Here is a 9,831-nt window from a genome sequence, read left to right as displayed (position 1 = left end):
ATTATTATATTTAATGATCAAAAGGGTGGCCAGTAGCAGATTGATTGGTTGTATACATTTCATTTTATAGTGGACTTCTATTAATATGTGGGATCTGCTTATGCCCACTTCCTCCAAATTACCTATTCTTAGGTATAAAAAGTACCTAAAATTAAACTTTACCCCTGCCATCTGTAACATCTATGGATGATGATCACAATCCTAGTGAGATTTCGGTTAAATGCAGAAAAGAGAACTCTCAGAAGAAGACACTTGGGTTAGATTAGAGTGTCTACTTGCAAGATTTAGTCTGTTCTGCATTCCACAGGAATCTCCTAGGGAGGAGAATCGCATCACACTCAGCAATCTGAAAGACAGAGGTAAGGTAAGTAGAATTCTATTTTTTGTTTACTTTTTAGGTATGTTTTACCCATAAGTGTAGGTAGGTTGGGGGGTGTTTTCTCAAAAGGTCTTCTTTAAAAAAAGAATCCGCAATACTACAGAGATATTGTACAAGACAATTTGCTGATGAAAGACAGACCACTGAACTGTTTGCTTAATAAAACAAATACTACAGTCTGTGCTGCTGTAACCCGGGTCAGGGAGAAAAACAAACAGGGTGTAATTGCTGGGTAAAGTCTGCAGAAAAAGGTTTTCCTAAGTGGAAGTGATGTAGGAAGTCGCCAATATCACAGTCTGACGGCTGGAAGTATCCTCAGCCTGACCTACAAGTAATCCAAATGATGATTGTAGCAAAAAAAAAAGAGCTCAGCACATAGAGCATAATGTTCCACAATCTAACTATATGCATTGCAGTCTATCCATTTATGTATACTGCCTTATTCAATGTAATGATCACAATGGAGAATAGAGCAGATGGCCATATATTGTGTATGACAGATGGGAACCACCTGTATAACAGTGTGACCACATTCATATTCATAGACTCCTGATCTTCCCTAATAGGACAGTGGTAAGAAGTTTTGTTTGAGCATTGTACAACCACAACTCCATTACCCAATATTTGTTCTCCTGTATGTTACTGCTAGGAATTAAAGGGTTACCTAGGTGTGGTCTGCAATTCAGGTAAACCATATAGGGAGTCATTTTTCTGTATTACCTTCCATGGTGTTAAGCCTGTGTGTAAATGGGGCTCATAATTCTATATAAAAATGGTTAATCCCCCCAATATTATGCATGGGAACCATTTATACCCAATACACTAAGTATCCATTTGCCAAAACTACTACTTTGTTCCAGCTAGGAATTGGTAGGTTATGACTGCTGCTGTCTGGAAAGGTAATGTAATCTCTAGTACTGCACTTTATTTAATTGCCAGCAGTGCAGAGGAGACATAAGGGGGGTCAATGATGTTATGTTACATAAAATATACTATATTATATACAATTAGGTCCATAAATATTAGGACAGAGACAACTTTTTTCTCTTTTTGGTTTTGTTCATCACAATTAATTTTAAATGAAACAACTCAGATGCAGTTGAACTCAGCTTTAATTCAGTGGGTAGAACTAAAAGATTGCATATGAGGAACTAAAGCCTTTTTATACAATCACTTCATTTGAGGCAACAACTATGCACACTTTTCCTGCCAGTGATAAAATGATTTGTGCATTTTTAGCATTTTTTTTGGTATTTTTATATGTAGTGCAGACATACACCAGGGATCTTTAATTGCTTTGAGGGAGTATGTAGTTCTAATGTTTTTTCTGTATGTTTAAGGAATTACATAGTCTCTTAGCGCTACATAACAGTTTAGTCACTGTGTAGTAACTACTCACTACTGTACAGTATTCATGGAGAAGGAGTTGTCACTCTGATCGATCCAAAAGTTAACAGAGCTGAACTGTGCAGGGCGATAGCTTCACAGAGTGCACAGGATTTTACTTTAGGCAGAATTACCAGGTATGTTTTTACTCCTATCAAACAGATACAACTACACACTGTATAATAAATAGTTTAACAGGAAAGCAATTTAGAGAAGTTTGGTGTTCGAGTTTACATAGAGATTAATGTATATTGAGAAGGTATCAGCCAGAAAGGAAAGCATTGTTTCCAGTGAGTCTTACTGGGCCAGATTCAATAAAAGCTCTCCAAGACTGGTGAAGATAGACTATCATGGGAGAACCTGGGTGATGCAGAGATTCTTACGTCACATATCCCAGGAGGCTGCGGGCTGCTCCTTCTGCGTGTGCCCAATCCCAGGATGTACAGAAGCGGCTTTTCCGGAATGTAAAAAAAAAAGTTCCTATCTCACGCATGCACAGTAAGATAGGCACAATTTTTTTTTATTTACATTTTTACATTACATCACACAATCTAACGCGCGTGCAGTGCGAAATATGGTGATGTAAGAAGAAGAAGAAGAAGAAGGAAAAGGACGCCCGTTGTTCAATTGACACCAGAAAGAAGAAGGAAGATGGAACACCACAAAATCTACTGGACTCGATTTGCAGAGAGAGAGATTGTAAAGTTTTTTTCCTGAAAGTTACGGTTACCTGAATAAAAGTTTTTGCAAAAACTGCTAGTCTTAACTTAACTAGTCTTAACTTAACTAGTCTTAACTCAAGTAGTGGGTAAGCGCTAGAGGTAAGGAGTTAACTGAACACTAGCCACTCAATAAATTCAGGCTTTATACAGCTACTTAGATTTGTCAATGATTCTTACATTTTCTTTGAGTTGGGAGATGTGCACTCCTGCTGCAGTCAATACAAGGGAAGAGAAGAGTACAAGCACAAATATTCAACTAATCAATACCAATACAAGGTGAATACATCAGAAAATAACATTTTATTTGTTTCTGGATACAATGTCTGTGTTATGTGCATTATATACAATACAGAAAATGACAGATACAAGCTAAGCAAGGAACCCAATCAATGAACAAAATATCTGTAAAAAAAGAGGAATGAATAAAGAATTTCTCCCAGTATTGATGTAAAAAACGAGTTATTGGTTTGGTCATTTGGTGCAGGAAATGAAATGGTGAGAGTAATGTAGTATAAATACATTTTAGAAAAGTATGTACAGGATAATAAAAATGTGTTTCTTTTACAATAAACACAGGTTCACTTAAAGCAGGCATGTCCAAAGTCCGGCCCGGGGGCCAATTGCGGCCCTTGTTCAGATTTCCACAGACCCGCAGCTTCTGTCAAAAAAACAATACCATGCGGCCCGCCAGCATGGTTGACCACAGTATAAAATACACACATAAAAAAAAGGTATTTTATATTTCATTAGTGATCAACTGCCTTGCAAGTATCAGCCCACTACTGGGCGGGCATAATCGGTTAGACGGGAGTCCCCATGTGTGCACAGGGAATCCCCTACCTCATTATAGTGGGTGTAAGCTGTGTGGGACCCGCACGAACCATGTCCACTCTGATTCCAAGACACCAGACTCCATGCACAGGGAATCCCTCACGTCACCCTGGTGGTCGTGTGCTGTGCGGATCCCGCGCAGACCACGCCCACACTAACCCTGAGTACGATCTGAATGGTCAGCCCCCCCAAAAACAAGTATAAAAAAAAAAAAATCACACAAAAAAAAATTATAAATCTAAATGAAAATGTGGGTCAGCTAGTGAAAGTTATGGCATGTGACCATCCCTGATTTTATCATCCAATGACAATGCTCACCACAATATGGTAGTCCTAGGGGATGCCCACTGTGTTTATTTAAGGTCTGCTAAGAATTGTCAAGATAAACTTTGATTCTGCCTAAGACACCCTTTAGCCCCTATTTATCCTGAATATTGCTGGAACTGAACAGAGGCTGGATCACCAACAGTGGTAGTACATTGCCGTATGTCGTACTGTGCTGCAAGACTTGCATCAGAACTACTTTAACTTAATGCAATTAAAAAGTCACCACAATGTGCTGGCATTGTAGCAATTATTATTTTATATCTTTCTTTATATATATATATATATATATATACACAAACTTCATGCAGATAGCATCCTGGCTGAGATACAAATCTGGGACCCCAGCACTGCAAAAACTAGAGTGCTAACCTCTGAGCCGCAATGCACCCCAATGGCATAATAAACCAAAATGAAAAGCTGATATTCACCATCCAACTTTTTTTGGAAGATCAGCCATTGACCAAGAAATCCCACCCAAACTGCTATTGGGAAATACTAAATTAGAATTCCCATAATAGATCATTTGTGGTCACAGCTGACAATTGCTGGATCACTTTATGTTTTTGTAACACAATATTACATCAGATTTCATCCCTGACCCAGCAATGATCTCAGTATGATCACACATCCCCGTACTTACCTGTCCCTGCAGGTCAGTGATCTCACCTAACACTTCCTATGAATTGTCAGGTGTATTGGGAAGAGCTGGGACAGCAGTGTGGGGGGGCGGGGTTTGCAAGAAAGTGGGTGTGTCTCTGTGACAGGTAAGCTGTAAGCAGGGCTGGTTTGGCAGGGCTGGAGTCTTGCAGAGCAGGTAATACACAATAGGAGAAGGCGGGTGCAGCGTACACAGGAAGGGCACAGCTCAGGATCAGCCTGGGATCATATGTGATATCTGTTGGCAGGTCTGTGTGCCAATGTTCAGTGTGCCAGTCTAGTCCTTGGATCCAGAGAGACTTATACTGCAGGTGGAGGTACAGTATATACATCAATATTATACCTATATTTATCTATATATCAGATCTGCTGTCATCTCACACCTACATTCTGCTCCTCCTGGCTGCAGCACATCATGTAAAGGGCCAGTCTGCACAGAAGTGATATTTGGTTTACAGGTGGAGCACAGTGGGGTGACCCTTGCTATGTCTTGGATGCTATACCAGTGAGATCTCTATGCCATATTTGTAGACTAATCCTGTCCACCTGAATGTTTTGGCTTTCACTTCCCACCTGTGTATACACCTGTTTCATTTCCCATAGAATTAAAGATCATGCTTTCATAATGGCAGGTTAGGCAGATCAACATGTCTCAGGATCTCAAATCTGAGATCTCCCCCATGGTGAACTGCAACTTTAACTAACAATATTTGCAAAAGTTTGCCAAAAACTTTTTCTTTTGGTATCTGAAGTAACCACATTGGCTGAATCATTGGAGCCATATGTATGATAGGAGGAGCTGGGTGATGGCTCTGATGTGTTGGATGAGATATAGTGCAGTGTATACAGAAAGGAATCTGTCTGTGCTAGGTTTTATGTTGATGAGCACAGTTGTGTATTATAGGTAATACAGTGTTATTTTTTTTATAGTATATTGATATAGCCCTGGTGTGTTTTCTGTAGATGTGTCATTACCTTGTAGGAGCTTACAATCTAATTACTGCATGCTTCCAGTAACGCTGGGTACACATGGGCACACATTTTATTTGCTATTAAATTATGATCTGATAAAAAAGGTCTGAAGGTAATTGGGAGTAAAATCTTGCATGATTGCAACCAAGCAATTTTCTTATCCTCTATTACATAGTTAGATTTGACAGGATGGTAAATTGATCAAAAGTGCACATGTTGTGTCAACAATTGATAACATGTGACCAACAAGATCACTTTTCTGTTGGGGATAACAGGATTTGAGTGCAGTGTCAAAGGTCTTCTGATCAATTACTGATCAGAAAAATGAATTGGAATGATTACATTAACTATGTGTACCATCCCCAAGAAGAAGCTTGCCAATGGTGGTCACACATATCTAAATGACAATTCACATGATCATTTAACACATATAAAATGATTGAATCAGAAATATATTGTTAAGCAAACTATTACCATTTGATGGATCTAGAGAGCTCTTGATGGATTTAGATTCTTCTAACATAATTTCGCAAGACGTTTTTATTAGTATTTTCTACGGATTAAATTAATTAGTAGTACAGATCTAATAAATGCCTGTTTTGATTTATGAAGATCTAAAAAAATAAAGTTTTTTTACTTTACTAGAAATAAAGCACAGAGCAATATTATGTGTGTTGGGACATTCAATATTTTATGACAATATTTGCTACTATTAGTACATAGATCATTATGTATCCATAACCTACTAGCGTCCCCCCGAGCACCGTCACCTACAGTAATCATGTTTTCACCAAACCAAAGTCTTTCAAACCAGCACTCAGTGATGATTGATGGTGAGAGCAGCACGGGCATCATCACGTCTGTCCACTCTCTCCATTACTAAGGAAGGGGCATGGATGAAGAAGACTCCCTTCCCCCTGGGGTATTTAAAAAACATATGCAGGTTAGCTGATAGGGTATGTATGGATTCATATAGAATGAATGGAACCACAGCGCACCAACTTTTGTTCTTTACACTACTGTATATTGTGGCACCATGCAGAGTAATGCACCGCATAAACCTAACCTTTGCACCCTTTGCTGACCTAAAGTCAAGGTCACTTGTTACACCAATCCCAAGTTTTCTCTTCTTCTGTATACAAGAGACGTGGGCCTTTCCTTAGGTGCCCACATCACTATTTGCATGATGTGGGCACTTTCTATTGGCTTTCCAGTGGTGGGGTCCTCTCAGGTTCAGCAAAAAGAGTATGTAGCTGCAATATCAGGACTGTAGGGATCAGTCCGTGTGTGCATGTTTGCTGTGCTGGATTGGAGACCCCCCCAACACCTGGAAGCTGGCAGAGGACCTGTACATTAAGGTGAGTTTATCTTGCCAAGAAGTTTCTCAAATTCACCATATACTTTATATGACTTTATATTCTACTTTACATTTACCAAAACATTCTAAACCATTTTATATCCAATCAGACAGGCCCTTGTACTACATGGGTGTTTGTGGATCTAAATGGGATTATAATGACTTTATATTGAGTGTGATGAACTTTGAACTGATAACATTGACACAAGCCTCTAAACAGCCCCCTACACACATGATGGGTTTCAAAGTGCCTAATATAGCATCAAGCTAAATATAAAACATATATAATAATAATATAGCATCAAACCATATCATTCCACCTTGTACAAACCTATACTTAGTAATGAATGTTTTAAGAGCTATGTAGGTAACGTCTAGTCCTCTTTATACAGGATAATCCCGAGGGAGCCAGGGATCAGGTTATAAAGCAATGGGCTGGGAGAGGTTGGTGCAGTTCAGATTTTAATGACGGATGTTAAATCTTTGGCTGCTCATATGTGTATCATTGTGGTAGGTTAGCTTTGAAGTGTGCTATGTGTTTTGTTTGGGGTGATTTGAGAGGCATCCTGGGTTTATATTACTGAAAGTGGTGACAGGTGTGGCTTCAAGTTATACAATGTTATAAAGTCACTCCTTGTATTATAAACTTTATATACAGGCCCTTTTATTGTATCTCAGGTATACATGAATACAGGTTTATTTATTATAGCATTGCACAGGGCATCATTGTACAAGGTGTAGTGATCCAACAGCCATCAGATTGTATTATGCAAAATGAAATCAAAATTTAAAAAGCATTCATGTGAATGGGAGCAGTTGGAAAACAATTTTTGCATGGCGCTGTGGGGTACAAGGTGAGGTTTCATAAGTTCACAAGTTGTTTTTGGACACATAGTTGCTTTTCCTCTACTGCACTGCAGGCAGCTGCTAATCTGTTCACCAGTGATGCAGTTTGCTTTATGCCTGGGAGCATCCAACCACACTACAAATATCCTAGGGTCCTAAAGCCACATACACATGTGCAATAATAGTCGTAAAAAAGGATCTTTCACAATCATTTCCAACAAATATTATTGCACGATGCATGAACAAGTGCTGTACATACAACACCGCTCTGTTCTATGCAGAGAGGTGGGGGAGAGCAACAGAGCAGCTCCCCACTGCGTGCTCTCCCCCTTTACTTGCGTTACGATTGTTCGTCGTTCATCGTTCGTAGATCCACCAGGATGGTCGTTTGAACGATGAACGACGCGCACTGTACACACTTAAGATTCTCGTCCGATATTGGCCTTGAGCCGATTATCAGATGAGAACCATTAAAGTGTGTACGTAGCTTAATTCTCAGCCCTATAGATAACCAGATGAATAGCCAAAGCAATAAATTCAAACAGTGACCATTGCATTGATTGATCAGAAAAGAGAACAAAAGGTCTTTAAAATAAAACGTATAATGTTTTCATGTGTATTCATTATTCTGTTTGTGTTTAGAAATACCTTAAAATATTTGATTTTTAATTAATAAAATATATATATTTACTATTTACACTATTACACCGAGTATATTGAGCCCTATATGTTTTTCTGACATGTACCCGGCTAATCTTAACTGCTCTTCTGAAAAATAACCTTTGCTTAATGGAGCTAACTAGCTGGAAGAAAGCCTACCCCTAGACAAACAAGGACTTCACAATCTACAAATGCTAGGTCCCTGCATGTCATGCTCTCTTTTTTGTTTTAATACTTTTGGTCAATGATGCTTGATAAGTCTATAGAGAAGGACCACTGACTTTTTCCTGTGTACAGTACATGTTCTGTATAGTATGAAAGTCACTCCGCTTTGCTGTGTGTGGCACTCTTTGGAGTTTCAATTAGAGAGACACAAAGGTAGAAGCTTCTGTTGTGCTCATTCCTTAGAAAACCAGTAGTGCTCCTCAAATGGAGTGGAATGGGTGGATGGATGGAATGTGCATGTATATTATATATATATATATACATACACACTATATTATATTTATATAGGTATATACTTATTTTATGTAAAATATACCCAAATTGTAAATCATTATATTTTTATTAACTACTTTTAAAACTGTTGCCACTGCCATCTCTGCTTCTTCTGAATCAATGTTTTTTAGTCCATGGACTGCCACAGATGATGTATTCCCATGATGTATACCCATTATGCTGGCCCCCAGCTCCATTCTTGGCATTATCCCGATGTTGGGAATGGGCTGTCATAGACTCTAACTGCCCCTCAAAATGGGCTTTTTTTAAACCAAATGAATTTGCCTTTCTTTTCTCTTTTGTGTTTCAGTGATGTATAGACATACATAAATATTTATGGTTTAGGTATTTAAAGTGTGTCCCCATTGCCATTTGAAAATTTGGGAAGGTATGGCTTTGCTGTCAATTTATACGCAAATCCATTGCTAGGAACAACAGGAAATAGTTTTTTGGTGAGATGTTTACCATCTCTACTGGGAAAAGTTCCATCAAGTATATTTCCACTTTACCCCATGGGTACCCTTAGAGGTAATAATCATAAGCACATCTGCTACCAATTTTGTGTTTCACTAATCCAATTGACTTTTTAAACACTATACGTACATAATCAGTCCTTCTGGTATTCTTTCCTGGATAGAAAGTGAAATTTTGGTTGGATTTGATTGATAGTACTGAAGACATGACACAAGGTACTTTCAATATTTGCATCCAATCTATCCACATCCATTTGGAAACCCATACACTGGCCACTTATAGGCAACTGCTGAGTTCCCTTTAGAATATTTTCAGATCTAATTTGTTTAATCAGATCAGAAGTTATCCTGTTATGCCAGGCTTTACTCGGCTATACAGGGTCATAGGTTTTTATTTCAGGGTAGGGACTGTTTGCAAACATTCTCTGTGTCAGAGGAGCGATCCAGCCCCTTGTATCTTTGCCGAATGTTAGCCAAACACTGCTCTGTGTACAAACCACACAGGCTAACTTTTCACATAATGATCTGTGTGTGCGTTGTGGTCATGCTAACTGGAGCATTTTATGAAAAAGCATTTTTCACTCTTCTAGCTGAATGGTGATTGAGGCAATGCATGTCGCTCGCTTATGTAGAAATGTGTTCTTAACTGCAAATATTGTCATGTGCTCTACATGGAAAGAAAAAGTAACAAAGGGATTCAGTTATCGCAGTGTTAAAAGGCCG

General features: G+C 38.7%; 1 protein-coding gene across 1 annotated transcript in view; it reads left to right on the top strand.

Annotated features, from left to right (window-relative positions):
- Positions 1 to 4,479: 4,479 nt before the first annotated feature.
- The window catches only part of TMEM184A (transmembrane protein 184A), a gene marked incomplete in the record, with an annotated part of 30,667 nt that continues 25,315 nt past the window's right edge, over positions 4,480 to 9,831 (top strand). Inside the window, 1 exon segment of the mRNA XM_072417757.1 lies at positions 4,480 to 4,619.

Source organism: Pyxicephalus adspersus, chromosome 7 (genome assembly GCF_032062135.1).
Source record: "Pyxicephalus adspersus chromosome 7, UCB_Pads_2.0, whole genome shotgun sequence".
Taxonomy (NCBI): Eukaryota; Metazoa; Chordata; class Amphibia; order Anura; family Pyxicephalidae; genus Pyxicephalus; species Pyxicephalus adspersus.
The sequence above is the reverse complement of the archived record's forward strand: the minus strand, read 5'-3'. Positions and strand labels throughout refer to the sequence as shown.